This window comes from Kogia breviceps, chromosome 1 (assembly GCF_026419965.1).
Source record: "Kogia breviceps isolate mKogBre1 chromosome 1, mKogBre1 haplotype 1, whole genome shotgun sequence".
Taxonomy (NCBI): domain Eukaryota; kingdom Metazoa; phylum Chordata; class Mammalia; order Artiodactyla; family Physeteridae; genus Kogia; species Kogia breviceps.
The window spans coordinates 15,314,453-15,331,768 of NC_081310.1; the positions used below are offsets into that span (position 1 = coordinate 15,314,453).

A 17,316-nucleotide genomic window follows, 5' to 3' on the forward strand; every position below is an offset into this window, starting at 1 on the left:
CAATGAATTGCCTTGGGCCCCTTCTTTCTTCCCTTCCAGCATGCACTTGGAGAACCATCAAGCCTCCATGGATGGTATTAGCTCAGGAGCCTGCCACACCCCCTCCCACATGGGGTATGACCACGCCAGCCTTCTTAGCACCCAGCTCTCCAAAACAAAAGGTCAAGATTTTGATACGCTACTGTTAAAAGGTCACTAAGTCCTGCTGGAGACTATAAAATAGGGTGGACTGTCCAGCTGAACTTAACAAATGGATCATCCCAACAGGGATTCGCACAATTTCAAAATTTATGTACAGATTAGTCCATGGCATTCAAAATGATGAGAACAATATAACTAAGCCAAAGAAGAAGAAAGAAAGGCATCTTCTAAAGGTTTACAAGATTTCATAAACTTCAGAACTTTTTCAGAGCAAAAAGCTTCTAGCAAGAAGACTTCTCTGAATTGGAATTCCTTAAGTACCTCCTTTGGGCCACAGATTCCCCTGAACAACCTCCCAAATTTGTAGCCGCTGGCTCTAATAAACACACATACATGTCACCGATATCTCCCCCAAAGTGGGGTACTTTGGGAGGGCTCTGAAAATCAGTGTGTCAAATTAAAGATGGCCACAAGGTATTTGTTCTTTTTCTCAATGAAGAGACAATAGCTCTACCTATTGAATAAGAGCTATTAACATTCAACAGCAGGGCTTCCCTGGTGGGGCAGTAGTTGAGAGTCCGCCTGCCGATGCAGGGGACACGGGTTCGTGTCCCGGTCCGGGAAGATCCCACATGCCACAGAGCGGTTAGGCCCGTGAGCCATGGCCGCTGAGCCTGCGCGTCCGGAGCCTGTGCTACTGCAAAAAAAAAAAAAAAATCAACAGCAATGACATTATGGAACTTCCAAAGCTGAGTCATAAAAAACTTTGCAGCTGCTATCTAGGTCTCTTGAAACACTCTCTCTTGAGACATTCCCTCTGAGAATCTAGCCACCATACTATAGGAAGCCCATGCCACAAGGAGAAGCCATACGCAGACACTCAGGTTGACAGCCCCACCTGACCCCCTAGACAATAGCCAGCATCAACTGACAGCCATGTGAGGGACCCATTTGACCTACTTCAGGTAACCACAGCCCTAGCCAACCTCTGAAGGCAACTGCAGAAGAGACCCCAAGAACCAACTGTCCAGCCAAGCTCTTCCCAAATTCCAGTTCCACAAAATTATGAGCGAAACAAAGTGGTTGTCGAGGTGGGGAGGGAAGGATTGGGAGTTTGGGATTAGCAGATGCAAACTATATATACAGGATGGATAAACAACAAGGTCCTACTGTAGAGCACAGGGAACTATATTCAATATCCTGTGATAAACTATAATGGAAAAGACTATGAACAAGAATGTAGTGGGCTTCCCTGGTGGCGCAGTGGTTGAGAGTCCGCCTACTGATGCAGGGGATGCGGGTTCGTGCCCCGGTCCGGGAAGATCCCACATGCCGCGGAGCGGCTGGGCCCGTGAGCCATGGCCGCTGGGCCTGCGCATCCAGAGCCTGTGCTCCGCAACAGGAGAGGCCACAGCAGTGAGAGGCCCGCGTACCGCAAAAATTAAAAAAAAAAAAAAAGAATGTAGATATATGTATAACTGAATCACTGTGCTGTACAGCAGAAACTAACACAAGATTGTAAATCAACTATACTTCAATAAATTTTTTTTAGAAAGTGGTTGTTTTAAGCCATTAAGTACTAAAGTGAGTTTTCACATACCCATATATAATTGGAGTAGAATTTGTTTCCAAAAGTGGGATTCTGTCTAAAAAATCTAAAATGTGTGACATTGGCTTTGGGACCAAGTGGCAGGCACTAGTTGTTAAGGCCTTAAGGAAATGGTTAGTGAAAGCTGGAAGGGCCTCGAGGAGATGAAAACTTGAAGGACAGAGAGGAAAATACATGGAAAGCTGGAGGAAAGGATAGCTGAATTAAATATGAGCAAAACAGTGAACAAACTATTGCCTATAGTAATATGGAAAATAGAAAAAAGAGTACCTAATAATCTTGAGGATATGACTAACATTTCTGTTAGTCATACGTTGAAAGTGCTATCTGGCTTTTTCTAGACATGTATAATAAAGCACATCTAGAAACACACAGAGAGAGATGGATTAATGAAAAGATTATTCAACTTTTTTAAGCAGAATTTAGATCCAGGATTTGCTGGGTTTCAAAAGAAACAGTTTCTCATCTCTAGTCACTCTCAAAAAGGATTCTCAAAGTAAGAAAAGCTTAATTGCTTCAAGATAAAGATCAAATCTAGAGTCTTTGTTAAGACCTCTGAAAGATTTGGGATGGTACTCCACAGAAACTTTCAGCTATAAAAGGGCTTTCTAAGGTTCCAACAGCAAGTGTCATAGACTCTCTCTGTTAAACAACAGAACTCCTAAGCATCTTAAGTGTTATTCTATAGCAGCCTCACACAGGACTCAAGACAGAGAAGGATGTATCTTGAAGAGATGTGTAGGTGAGGCTTTTGACTAATAGAGTGAATGCCAGTAAGTCATGAGAAACCCATATGTTTCAAGAGAATTGTACTGGTAGAAGGGCTGCCAGATGAGACTAAAATGGACAGAGACAATAGAAAAGGAAAAGAGACCTTTAGGTTCCCAACCTTTTACCAGCAGGAAACAGGCTAAGAAATTACTTACTTGAAAGCATGGGCCATTTTTTTTTTTTTTTTTTTTTTAAGGAACATCAATTCAAAGGTGGAACCAAGACGTTAAAGGGTAGAGGCAAAAGCCTGAGAATCATTCTGAGGTAGCAAGACTGGACCCTTATCAAGAAACTGGCAACATGTGACCAGCTCAATTTCAGAACTGCTATGGATCAGTGACTACTGCATGCCCCAATTCCTCCTCCCCCTTTTAAAATGGGAGTGTTTATAGCAATTATCTGAGCCCTATATATAGTATACACTATATATTGAGTGGGGGTGCAGGTGGAGCAGAAACTTACCTTTTTAGCTCACAGGCCTTCAGATTAAGAGAAACCATTTTCAAAGAACTGCCCTCCAGGGAGCTGCATCCACCTGTGGACATGATTTACCTGACAAAATCTGACCTTAAAACCAAAGCTATAATGGAAAGAGACTTTGGGGGCCTTGGGAGGGAATGAGAGTGTTTTTTATTTGGGAAGAATACATACAATTAATTTGTTACCAAACGACAAACTGTTGTTGATTATGGATGCCTGGAAATCCTTTGCTATTCCTCCCTTTAAGAATTTGGACTGGGGCTTCCCTGGTGGCGCAGTGGTTGAGAGTCCGCCTGCCGATGCAGGGGACATGGGTTCGTGCCCCGGTCTGGGAAGATCCCACATGCCGCGGAGCATCTGGGCGCATGAGTCATGGCCGCTGAGCCTGCACGCCTGCGTACCAAAAAAAAAAAAAAAAAGAATTTGGACTAGGAGAGAGTTCCCTGGTGGTCTAGTGGTTAGGATTTGGTGCTTTCACTGCCATGGCCCAGGTTCAATCCCTAGTTGGGTAACCGAGATCCCACAAGCCAGGAAAAACAAAACAAAACAAAAACGTACAATTAGAAAAAAGAAAAGAATTTGGACTGGGAGAGAGTGAAACCTCTAACACTAGTTAAAGATAAGACCCACCACACAGATAAGAAATCTTTCCTTGCACTACATTACAAAAAGTAAAAATTATTAAACTTTGAAGTTTCCTGCTAGTCTGGCATACGAAAATATAAGTAAGTGCTAGGTAGAAAAAAATAACCAAGAAGAACTAAGAAAAAAATAACGAATATCCCCCTGACCTGGATGCAATACTAACCTGTCAGCCAGAAAGATCTTACACTTTTGCTACATGGAAATTTGGGCAAGGCTAAAAAAAATTAGTCCTTCCAGATTACAGCTATACTCTTACTTTATCAGGGTGAGAAAATTTAGCCTTACTGAAACATGAGGTGCTTTTTCATTTCACAGGATGATATGTGATCAGTTCACTGGCACAGACTAATGTCAACTCACTGGATCCAAATTCAATTCATCTACAACATTTCAAGAACACTGTTGTTCCATAGAATGGGGTGTCACTTGTGCATGGAGGTCTAAAAGATTTTACAGTTAACTGCATCATCTCTTCTCCAGGGAGATGTGTTGCGTGTGAGGAAGTGAGGAAGTGGGTAGTCACTCCAAGCTGCTGAACGAGAGGGACCCTTCATGTGTCATCGTGAGCCTTCTCTTAGCTTTTAGGGAAAACACGGCTGGGTATTGTTCAAACCTATGTAAAATTCTCCACTTGGGAGAAGAAAGTTTCAGTGCAGCATTTTTAAGTCTTTACTTTTCTTTTCTTTTCTTTTTTTTGGCTGCAGTGGGTCTTCGTTGCTGCACGCAGGCTTTCTCTAGTTGCGGTGAGTGGGAGCTACTCTTCGTTGTGGTGCACGGGCTTCTCACTGCGGTGGCTTCTCTCGTTGCAGAGCACGGGCTCTACGCACCTGAGCTCAGTACTTGTGGTGTGTGAGTTCAGTAGTTGCGGCTCGTGGGCTCTAGAGCACAAGCTCAGTAGCTGTGGCGCACGGGCTTAGTTGCTCCGCGGCATGTGGGATCTTCCCAGACCAGAAATTGAACCCATGTCTCCTGCACCGGCAGGCGGATTCTCAACCACTGCGCCACCAGAGAAGTCCCTAAGTATTTACTTTTCTATCTCCTGTACCAGACTGAATAACTTCAGGGAAATGTATCTATCTTTCTTCTTTGGGCCTCCAGAATAGAGCACAGTGCATGCCATGTGGCTGGTATTCAATAAATGTCAGTTGAGATGAAAAGAGTCCCATCCATGCATGTGGCAGAACAGCTCCTCCCTATCTGCCCCCACCCACCTGGTTGTGGCCTGATAGGAAGTCAGATTCTACAAACTCTCACCTACAGGGCCTCACAGGCTCTATAAGCCCCATAACCTCTCTGTTGCATCTCCTACACTCGTCTCCTTGTTCACTGCGCACAAGCTCCACTGTCCTATTTGCTCAAACATGGCAGGCGTGCTCCTCCTCCAACCAGTCCTCTGTGTCTCCCATTCCATCTGCCTGAAATGCTCTTTTCACAGATTTCTGCAAGACTGGCTTCCTCATTTCCTTTAGGCCTGCCCTCAAAAGTCACTTTCTCATGGATGCCTTCCTTGTCCACCTGATCTAAATTTCACCCTCCCGAACATTTTATATCCCCTTCCTTTCCTTCTTTTCTTCGTAGCAACTATCATCTTGTATCCTATATCTTTACCTACTTATGTTGTTCACTCTCTCTCCACTAGAATTTAAGTTCCATGAGCCCAGAGACTTTTGTCTGTTCCATTTACTACCTAGCACCCCGAACAGTCTCTGAAATTTGATAGCATCTCAATGTAAATTGATGAATAAATGAATGAATAAATGCCTTTATAGCAGGCTGACTTCCAGTGCAGAGGCTATTTCTCAGCAGTAATTTTTGGTATAAGTGGGTACAGAGGGGAGGGAAGATTGAATAAAAGATTTATTAAGTGTGTGTTTTTTTTCAAAGATCCTGATCCCTACTCAGCCTGTTAAAACGTCTGGATTCTATGTAGGTGCTATAGATAAAATAGATTAAGATAGGCACTTTTGCATTTTATGGATATATGTATCTTAATTATCTTGAGAGGAATGTATAAAGCCATCACCACAGATAACAGTGATCGCTGGCAGGTTCTAAGTCTGGCTGTCATCTCATTGGCAGGTTCCCAAATAGAGTATAATGATTTGCTACTAATTCAAACCAAACTAATAACAATCCATGATTTGCCTGATGTGTTTAAAGAAGTGAGATGGCTTCCATAGGATCTGTTAAACTTACTGACAATATTTAATCAAAAAGCTAAATGTTTTGACCCTAATGATACTTACTTGAAATATGACATGGTAATAGGAGGATGAATATCATATTTTACAAACTTAAGGGGAAAGCAATTCCCCATAATCTCTTAGTATTGTAACAGCCAAACTGTCAGAATGTTCTTATTAAAGTCTAACACAGATATTTTCTGTTATAATTTTGATATCATTAACGAAACACAGAAAATTAAAGGAGTCAGTCATCATGTTACTGAGAATGTGACAAGCAAGTTCGAGATGTTTCTAATTTGCAAAGACAGTGCAAGATAGTTATGCGTCTGCTTTTCTCCCCACATCCTTGGTGCTTTACTTCCTCTTTGAATCTCTTTCCCATTGGTGTTTCTGCTGTCTCTCTCTCTCTCCCTACCTACATCAGCCCACTGGGTTGGTGGTAAGTACGGAATGAGCAAGAATCTCTAATATTAGATGGTTGTAGATAAATTAGAAAACTTGGAGCCTTACAAATAGGATATGCAGTTACTGAATAATCCTGGGCAAGTCAATCAATTTCATTAAGCTTCAATTTTCGTATCTATAAAATTGGGACTTCAAGAAGGCTTAACTGGGACTCTGTGCTTCCAATGCGGGGGGCACAGGTTCAATCCCTGGTGGGGGAACTAGGATCCCGCATGCCACGCAGTGAGGCCAAAAAAAAAAAAAAATGCTTAACTCATAGAGCATTTAAAGTACTTTAAATGCCATGTTGATGATAGTTATTAATATAGATAATAGTAGATACAGGGAAATTCATCATATAGGTTAAAAATACTGGCTTTGCAGTTTGTCATAAGTGGGTTCAAGTCCTGGTTCTGGTACTAAACAGCTTTGAAACCTCGCGATGCTACCTCACCTCTCTGAGTCTCAGTTTAGTTATACGTAAGATGGAGATAACAATACTTTCTGCAATTTTGTGAGAATTAAATGAGGTTAAATGATTAAAAATTAAATGAGATTAAATAAAATTCCTGTGACAGAATAAGTGCTCAATAAACAGCTGATATTATTAAAATTGTTAATAAGCCCATTTCTAGGTCCAGTCTGGTGAATTTTCTTTGGCTTTGTCTTCACTGAACTAAATCTTCTTGAGGTCTTTAACCTTCACTAAATGACACCAACTTCACTGGAATATTTTTTGATACTCATAATAATTTTAGAGAGTATTTATAGAAATCAGTCTCTGAAACAATTCAGTTTAAAAGGTCAAGTAGATGATATGTATTTAATATTTCACCAAAAGTGGCACCGACCTTGCTTTCATAAATCTTTGTCTCTATAAAGCCCACATCTTCAGCATTTTCCTACTGTAACAATAAGCAAGAAATTATTTAGTACTTACTATGTGCCAGACCCCATTCAAAGCATTTTACTGATATTAATGGTTTTAATTCTCCCAAAAACCCAATGCAATGAGTATATTACTAACCTCATCTTAAATGTGGGGAAACTGAGAAACAAAGAGTTATATTACTGGACCAAGGTTATACCACTAGTAAATGGCTTAAGGAAGAAATGAACCCAGGAAGTCTGACTCTGGATCCTGGACTCTGAATCAAGCTGTTAAACTTCTTAGTGAAAATACTGACAGTTCTAAGAATCTACATTCAGCTTGGCCACCTCTGTGGCCTGAAGTTACTGGATAACTGCCAGATCTACACTTTGTACTATAGAGACTTGGCCTCAGAGTCTGTAGTTATATTTAGTCATGCATGGCATGGCCAGTCATTAAAATCAATATGATTGGGCCATCAGTTGCATGATACTCAATTCCTGTTCTCATCATTAAGATCTGCAAGAAGAAACTGTAAGTTCATTCAAGCCAACCACTCTCCCCTCTGCTAGATAAGGATGATACCATCTCCCCAAAGAAGAGAAGGAATCACACAAAAATGCATGCAAAGGGGAAAAAATACACTTTGGCCTCAATAATCTGCATATGTTATGGGGTAAGATAGGCATGGGACCTTAAATATGTAGATTTCCTATCAAATAATAAGGGATGACCTCTCCAATTTCAAGATTACAGTAGGAAAAAAGCTCATCCCAGTCTGGGTTAATGAAACTAAAAGCACCATTCATTACTGTGTACAAACTGAGTCCAACGAATTTTAAGGGGCCCATACCCCAAACACTTCACAGGGAATTTGAAGACTTAGCTTTGTTTCACCATAGATAGAGGCGTTTGTGTGGTTAGGACTAAATTCAGCAGATTCAAAGTATTGTTCTGTCACTCTGACTCCAAGAAACAGTGAATGTGCTTCAGATCCATGCTGTAAAAATAGCCCAGGAATGGACCGTGTAAATGTCTGAATCCCTCTCTAGATCTGCCCTAATGACTGAATGCTAACCTCCAAAATAAAATGAAAAGAAAGACAGTGAAAAAATAAATAGGCCTGGTTACATTTCTTTTGTATCTGCCAACCCTCTTTCTGTAGATTCATTCTAATTTCATTTAGTCCTGCAACACAAAGAATAGTTCATTTTTAGAGTATGATCTCTGTGTTGTTCTTGTAGCTTGACTGGCTTTGATTTACTTAGGAGAGAATGTCCCTGAGTAAACATTATATGGTTTTAAAAATAACAGAAGCAGTATTTGAAACAAAGGTTAGGTTGGAAAGTAGCTGTAAACTTAAGGTTTAATTACATTATGTGTCATAATTTAACTTCTTAGCCAGGGATTTAAAACACTACAACTGAGCCCCAGCTTGTCTTTCCAGTGTTTTCTTGCCCCTATTACTGGTGTGAGAGAAACTGTGTGGGCTTTGGGGTCAGTTAGATCATTTATTCACAAAGATGTACTGGGGGGCTTCCCTGGTGGCGCAGTGGTTGAGAGTCCGCCTGCCGATGCAGGGGACACGGGTTCGTGCCCCGGTCCGGGAAGATCCCACGTGCCGTGGAGCGGCTGGGCCCGTGAGCCATGGCCGCTGAGCCTGTGCGTCTGGAGCCTGTGCTCCGCAACGGGAGAGGTCACAACAGTGAGAGGCCCGCGTACCGCCAAAAATAAAAAAAAATTAAAAAGATGTACTGGGAAAATATTATGTGAAAATCACAGTAGTAGGTATTGAGGATACAAGAATGAATAAGACGAAGATGAAGGAGAATAAGAAGGAGGAGGAGAAGGGGAAGGAGGGGGAGGGGAGGAGAAGGGGAAGGAGGGGGAGGGGAGGAGGAGGAGAAGAAGGGGAAGGAGGGGGAGGGGAATGGGGGGAGGGGAAGGAGGGGAAGGAGGGGAAGGAGGGGAAGGAGGGGAAGGAGGGGGGAGGGGGAAGGGTAGGGGGGAGGGGGAAGGGTAGGGGGGAGGGGGAAGGGTAGGGGGAGGGGGAAGGGTAGGGGGAAGGGTAGGGGGAAGGGTAGGGGGAAGGGTGGGGGGAGGGGGAGGAGGAGGAGGGGGAGGAAAGTATATGCTGTTCCGTCCCTTTGAGAAGCTCACAGTCTAATAAAGAGAAACACAAACTAAGGTAATTATAATACAGTATACGTGAAGCAACAGAAATATGCTTAACATCCAGTGAAATGATTCCTTCTAGATATTCTCCAAGGCAGTTCACATTCAAACTCTCTCCAAGCTAGTTTTCTTCTAGATAAGTGTTCCTATTCTCCATGACTAGCTTTATCCTCCATCCAAGAATATGGGAACCTTCCTTGATACCTCCTTCTCCCTCATCTACCATCTTTAATCCTAAATATGACTTATTCATCACCATTTATCACAACCCGAATTCAATATACCAGTATCTCTGGTCTGAACTAACAAATCTAGCATCGTCTATTCTGCTAACCATCAAACTCACCCTTCGCACAGCGGCCAGAATGAATTCTTTAAAAAAATTAAACTGATTATATCTTCTCTATCTCATTTTAAACGGCTTTCCACTCCTCTTAGATCAAAGAGAAACCTCCGTAACAGGTTTACGAAGTTCTTCAGTCTTGCCCCTACTTCCCTCTCCTGCCTCATCCTGTACCTCATTCCTGAAACCAATGCCCTCACTGAACCTGGTCTTTATCCAATCCCTTCCTATAGCCTGATGGGGTCTGGGATGTGTGACCTCAAAATATGGCACCCTGGCATATTGAATATTTTAAGCTGAAGGAGTTTGAGAATATCGCAGAAACAGAAAGGTCCCTGTGGCCCGGCCCCATCCTGTCCCCTGACCCAAGTCTTCCTCATGTGAGAGGTGCCCTCTCTACACCCAGCGGGAAGGAACGTTCTTGCCTCCAGATGGAGGGACACCAAGAAGAACCCAAAGGAACACTCCTTGCTAAGTTTCCCCCAGTATACTCACTTAGCTCCCACTTTTTGCCCTCTCATACCTTCCCACGACTTTACACTCTTCAGCAAACCCAGCACAAAACCATTCAGGTCAAACCATGTCTTTGGGTTTTCATTTCCTTATGAAGGTTCCCATGTCACATAAAAGTTAGATTAAATACGTGTGCGTGCTTTTCTCCTGTTAATCTGTCTTTGTTTAATTTTCAGATCCATCCAGGGACCCTAAGAGTGTCAAGGGAAATGTTTTCCTCTTCTACAATCCCAAATTTCCTCCGAACCTAAAGTTTTGATACACACCGTTACCTCTGCCTACAAGTCATTTTTCTCACCTGGTTATTTTATCTTTTATATTTCACTTAAGCATACTTCCTGGGGGAAAGTCTCTTCTCTGCTCCCTTGCTGGGTCAAATTCTCCTACAATGGGCTGATCGACACACTCATTTTCCTTCTTCATAGCATCTGTCACAGTTGTAATTTTACATTTGTTTGTGGGAACATTCGACTGATATCCAACTCTGCCATTAGACTGTAAGCTCCACAAGGGCAGGGACCATATCTATTTCTGCTCTTCACGTCCAATGATTAATACAATGAGCCTAAAATGGACAGATATTCAATAGAATTCATGGAATAAATGAAACACAATAAGGAAAGAGTGGAGAAGCGTTAGGATAGTGTCACAGAAGGGGATACTCAGCTGTGTTGGGTCTTGAAAAATAGACAGAAGGAACACATGAGCAGAGAGACAAAGAAATGAAAGTCTGGCATCACTCAGTCTAACTGAAGCCGTGGGGGTGATCTGTTTGGGGGAGGAGAATAGTAAAGGGTCAGAAATGAGGCTGGAGAGATTCAGGGACTAAACCACAGAGGGCCTTTTGTGCGCTGCAAAGCAGTTTGGACTTCTGCCATGGGAAATCACTGAAGGGTCATAAAAAGGGAGTAAAATGATCGTCAGATTTGCATTTTCAAAAAGTCATTCTCATGGCAGTGTGAAGGATGTCCTTGATAGGCTGCTGCTGGGGACAGGGTGACCAGGTAGGAGGCCATTCTACAAGTCTCAGTGAGAGATGCTGAAGGCACAGAGGACGACAGTAGCAGGGGATTAAGTGGAGTGGGCAGTTTCAAAAGATAGTTAAGAGATGAAAATGACTGGCAATGGAGAGTAAGGTGAAAGAACAAGTCAGAGTATATCACCCTGGCCTCTGGGCATCTGGGAGGGGGGCGTGGTCATTAACCACATGAGGGAATACAAGATATGAAGTCAATTTGGGTAGATGGCTGCGTGTGTTTCTAAACCCAGTGGGATTTAATATCTGAGAGGCTTGTGCCAGAACAATGCATATCCCACAAAGTCCTCCTCCTCCTCTTTCATCTAATACTGTTTCAGCTGCGCACATAGCCACCTACTAGTGACCACAATGCCCAGGCTCCGTACACCCATAAGACTCAGCTCTTGATAGTAGAAGAGGGACCAAAGTGTGCTATCTCTGTCATTTGCTTAAAAAAAAAAAATTGTTACATTTCTTCTTGGATAACCAGGAGCTGGGTTAGCTTTAACTATGCCAAAGGGACAACCCCTTAAAGGACGGCAGGAAAACACTATGGAAAGAACCAAAGGATGAGTGAAGCAGATAGGCCAGACAAGCATTCCACTCCAACCACTTATTCTAGGGGGAAAAAACCTACTTACTTAACCCCTTGTACACTGGAGCCTTATTGAAAAGAGTTTATTTTATGGCCTGAATAACAGGCCTTCAAGTAGGGAAATCCGGTAGGCAACTACCTACTGGATAGTCTGGACCTCCCCAAAGAGGTCTGGACCAACAGTGGAGAACTGATACCTACTAGCATGTAGACAGTCGTTAAAACCACGGGAATAGAATAAGAGAACATTCTGAAGATGGACCTGGGTTTGCATCCAGGCCCCACTTGTTATTTTTTAAGTGATTTTGAGTCAGTTACATCTATGAGCCTGTATTAGATAAGCCTGTAATGATACTTGTATTAATTAAGGTCACCCTAGCTGCTATAACAATAAATCTCTACATCTCCGTAGCTTATTTATTTATTCAAAGAAATTTACTTCCCATTTATATCAAGTCCAGTTGCATGCTGAGTAGGACCCAGGCTCCTCTATCTAGTGACTCTTTCTCCTGTAGGACCTTGAAGTCCTTTGCTTACAGCCTGTCTCCTTCTATAGTCCATAGTGGAAAGGGCACACATGCCCCTGACCATGTTAGCCTGGAAGGTACATAAACATTTCATTGTTGAGAACAAGCATTTGGCCCCAACAAAGGTAAAGGGTCGTAGGAAATATGGTACCTGCCTTGGCAGTCACTCCCCAGCAGAAACGCTACACAATGGAAATGGTACCGGAATCTTGGTGAACAGCAACCTTGAGAGTAATCTCTTCTGCTTGTTGCAAGGATGAAAAGTGAAAATGGATGGATAGGACAACCTGACAGTATATCATGGCTAAAGGGCCCTCAATAATGTTAAGTCCTACCTTTTTCTCTGTTGGTTTCCCCTCTTCTTCCATTCCTACATACACTTCTTCTGTGTCCCAAACAGGCCTTATATGTTCCCACTTCTGTGTCTTGATTCACATTCTTGCCTTATATATAAAAACCTACGCCCATTTCTTCTCTTTGCTGCTCCACGAAAGCCACCTCTAGCTATTTTTACAGACCAGTCTCACAGCAATCTCCTGCAGTCAGTTGTTCCTAATTCTTCATGGCCAGATTAAACTCCTTTGAACCACCATCACCATGCTTAAAACTCTTCCTGTAGCACTTACCGGACAGCTGTATGATATCATAACAATGTATGTTTTTACCCTTCCTGACTACCTCCCAGCCTAAGCTGTAACCTCCCTGAAGACAGCAACTGCATTTAACTCCTCTTGTTCAAAGTGACTAAAAGAGTAAACTGAATTTAGACTTTGAATTCGACACTTAGAGATCTGATATCCCCTCACAAAGAATGAAAAGGTAGACATTTATTTAGAAAGGGGGGGGACAAAAGCAGTTTGTCTTAAGTATTTATATATGCAGGTGGTGACTACGTAAATTATTGGGAAACTGGTCCATTTCTTTATTTTATTTTGTATATCCATGAAGACGCATATGGTAAGATCTGCCTTTGAAAAAAGCGGGTACTTAACGAACAATAAAGCAACATATCTTTAAATATTATGATAACTAAGAAAAACAAACAATTCTGAAGAGGCTTCTTTAAGGACTCTCCACATTCATGAATCGAGGTGGTGATTATTGGGAAACTGGTCCATTTCTTTATTTTATTTTGTATATCCATGAAGAAGCATATGGTAAGATCTGCCTTTGAAAAAAGCGGGTGCTTAACGAACAATAAAGCAACATATCTTTAAATATTATGATAACTAAGAAAAACAAACAATTCTGAAGAGGCTTCTTTAAGGACTCTCCACATTCATGAATCGAGGTGGTGATGTGGCAATTCTCCGGGTAATTTGATAAATGTCAACAACCAAACTATTTAAATCCACCCATCAGGTGAACTCACCACTGTGAGTTATCTGAGGCAAGTCACTTTGTTCTTTTTACACAGAGTCACTGCCTGAGAAAAAGAACAAAGGAAAAAAAAAAACCTGGGAGTCATTGAACTTAGGCAGCCTGCTGAAAATGCCCATATTTTCCGTTTCCCAACAACTATCCTGGTATAAGCAGGCAATGCATAGAAAGGAAGTATTTTTCAGCAAATAACCTAATTACATGCACCTAGTCAGAGGCTGGGTGCACCTCCAGTAATATCCAGTCTTCCATGCAGGGAGACTGGCAAGTGGCTCCCATTAATGGTACTCTTCCTGCACCCAAGGCTCCAAGGTGGACTCAGAATCTCTGCAAGATGTGGGAACAATTCTTCTGCCTTCACCGCTCTCCAGCTGAGAGACCAGAGACACATCCAGGGATCCACTCCATGTTCACATTCACACCTGACCCACCTCTGAAGACAGCCCAAAGCTGACCTATATGCCTGGACACTAGGTCTTTGGCCGAAGTCTGCCCCTTGCTCATCACAGCGTCCACTAGGCTATCAGAACAATACTGCCCTGGGGGCTGGGGCTGCAGAGGGGGTCCACTTTTATAATATCCCCCCCTCGCTACCAATGCCACAGATCTGAGCCTTCCAGGACACAGGATTTCACTGGGATGTGTAAGGACAGTGTGATGGTGTCCTGTAGAGTACTAGACGTAGGAGGTGACCTTCACCCAAAGGATGCTACAATACGTCGAGAAGACGTCACATACTACAATCCTCTCTCAGATATTTACAGCACTTATTAGGTATGTTGAAGGCTCTGAAATGTACCTGTCTGAAGAAATCTGTTAAACCCATTATTTCACAGATTTTTCTACTAAGAATGCTTTGGGGGCAAAACATCTGTTAACGTCTTTCCTCAAGAGACTGGGTTCCAGAAGGCCACTGTTGATCATCACGTACTTCACATGGTATTGGACATTTTAATAAGTATTTGCTGAATTAATGAATATCCCGTGGAAGCAGGGTCCTACAGAACATGCTTTATAAAACGATGTGATAAAAAAAAAAATCCCACTTCTATGGAATATTTCAAATAAGAACAACTTCCCCAAGTGGGAACATCTCTTTGAATCTCTTATTTAAATCCCCATTTGTGAGGTAACTATTAAGAGGACACTGGCTTTTGTTGTTTGTGGTCAGAAGATTTCTTTCTTCTCTTCCAACGATCTTAGTGTCAAACTGACCTAACCAAATTTTTCAACACTTAGTATCTAGACCTGCGACCCCTAACATTTACTGTGTATAAATATATTGAGGGGACTATTAAGATCGCTGAATCGTAGGGATTCAGTATTTCTAAAGCAGGTCCTAGGATTCTACACTTTATACAAACATCTCAGGACATTCTGACATGGGGGTTCAGGGGAAAAACACTCTCAAAATTGCTGATCAAGAGACGTGGAAGAGGAGCCTTTGACTTGGTATCAGAAGCCTGGGATTGAGGCCCCAATCTGTACCCTCACTATCTGTGTGGTCATGGGCAGTCACCTCTGAGTCTCACTTTCCTCCCTATGGGATTCACAATATTTCTCTGAACCCATCTACCTCGCTACTTTCCCACCCACCTCTTAGCATGAAAAGCCAGCCGGTAGCCAACACACACTGTGTGCTGAATCAGCAAGTTTACCATAATTCTATAGTATTCAACAAACTAATCACAGGAAGTGTTCAACACATGAGATGTTTCTGCTGATTATTCACAAATAGATAAAACAGGGCTGGACCGATAGTACTGTGTGCATCCATGTCAAGCCACCCGACAAACTTCCACAGAACATTTGACTCAGGCTTATGGACCCAATATTGGCCAAATCATGGTGAAAACCCAGCTATGAGACACTGAACACAATGCGCTGAATGTTAAAATACTTCCTCTGCTTGGTACCAGACCTCTGAAAAGTCGACTCCTCACTCTTAAGTTGGCAAACAGCTAGAGTTAACTCTGTGGTTGGCATCTACACATTTACAAGAGGAAAGTTCTTGTTTACCAAGTATCCTCATTAATAATAATTAACCATGTTCAAAAATTAGGATGCAATGGAATATATATAATGATAATACAGTATTTGGCATCTTTAATTCTCTCTCCAGGGCTTCCCTGGTGGCGCAGTGGTTGAGAATCCGCCTGCCGATGCAGGAGACACGGGTTCGTGCCCTGGTCCGGGAAGATCCCACATGCCGCGGAGCAACTAAGCCCGTGAGCCATGGCCGCTGAGCCTGTGCGTCCGGAGCCTGTGCTCCGCAACGGGAGAGGCCACAACAGTGAGAGGCCCGCATACCGCAAAAAATTAAAAAAAAATAAAAAAAAAAATAATTCTCTCTCCATTCAGGAGATTCTTCTGGAGCCTGTAGCATTCGGGGTAATCGCTATGAACACCCCTCAATCACACTGCATGAACCAGCCTTTTGAAAACACAAGACAGAGGGTTGATTGTTTCCCAACTTTCTAGCATATTCTGAAGGCTGCTTTTTGGAATAGATCTGATATTGCTTGTTATTTACCTTTTATGTCTAAAATAATGAAACAAACTCTTCCCTGACTGAAAGATATCTGCCTAAAAGACTAATGATTAAAGATTTCCAACCGGTGGTAAACAAATTTTTCCCATATGTTAATTTGTATTATCCTGTGTGTGTCGGTTTCTGTTGCCTTTCTGATTTGAAACTTCTAAATTTGAAAAGCGCTTGTTCCTCTCCTCAAGTACTCAGTGGGTACCCAACCAATCTCTCTCGCTCATTGATCTGCAGAGAGTGATAGCAGCAAGAAAACTTCGCAAAACTAAATTCATGCCATGATGTTTATTTTCTATATTTATTATTGCCTTCCTGCTTACTATTTTGATTGTGATCTATTTTCCTTGCCTAGGGTTCATGTTAGCAGTAACAAGTGTGATCGATTATAGGACTCACGCAAGTAAACAAGTGAATGAATCAAGCGAAGTCGGGTGACCCCATCAAAAGATGGCAGGGACCACTGGACTGCTGCTGATTGCTGCCAGGAGAGAACGCCGTATTGCAGCCCCTGCATTCCTAGACGTTCCAGTGTTTCAAGAGAAGTCTGGCAAATAAGAGGTAGTCTGTAAACATTGATTAAATCCATTAATACAGAGACTCCAATTTTCATCTGAAAGCTCAAGATTTTAAATGTAACCAACAGGATGGAGTCATAAGAACATGGACTCTGGAGCCAGACTACCTGGGTTCAAAAATCTAACTCTGCCACGTATCAGCTATATCATCTTGGGCAAGTTATATAAAATCTCCACGCTTCACTTTTCTCACCTATAAAATGAGGGGGAATCGCACCTACCTCGTAGGGTTGTTTGCGGACTTAATTTTTTTAACATTTATTAAATCTTAAGGCAATACCTGGTACGTTGTAAGTGCTACACAAACAAGGAAACACACCAGAACTTCAAAATGCCTTATCATTTTCGCAAGTATTATTCCCTTTTTCCCCACGATAACTGGGGGATGAAGGTGTTACCCTGCAGAGAAGGAAACTGAGTTTCCCTCAAGATCTTTCAGGGCTGTTCAGGATGACAGCTATGCATGTGGATCATGCAAGAGCTCCATGCGTGGACACT

At 42.3% G+C, this 17,316-nt stretch overlaps 1 protein-coding gene across 12 annotated transcripts in view; it reads right to left on the reverse strand.

Moving 5' to 3' along the window:
* ESRRG (estrogen related receptor gamma) overlaps positions 1-17,316 on the reverse strand; it is a 645,982-nt gene that overhangs the window by 621,707 nt on the left and 6,959 nt on the right. The window contains exon 1 of one of the 12 annotated variants that reach the window (XM_067027583.1): positions 10,477-10,557. The exons of the other annotated variants lie outside the window; for them this stretch is intronic. The gene's annotated coding sequence lies outside the window, so the exon portion shown is untranslated. Of the gene's footprint in view, positions 1-10,476; positions 10,558-17,316 lie in introns of those variants that run through there. 12 annotated transcript variants of the gene reach the window in all.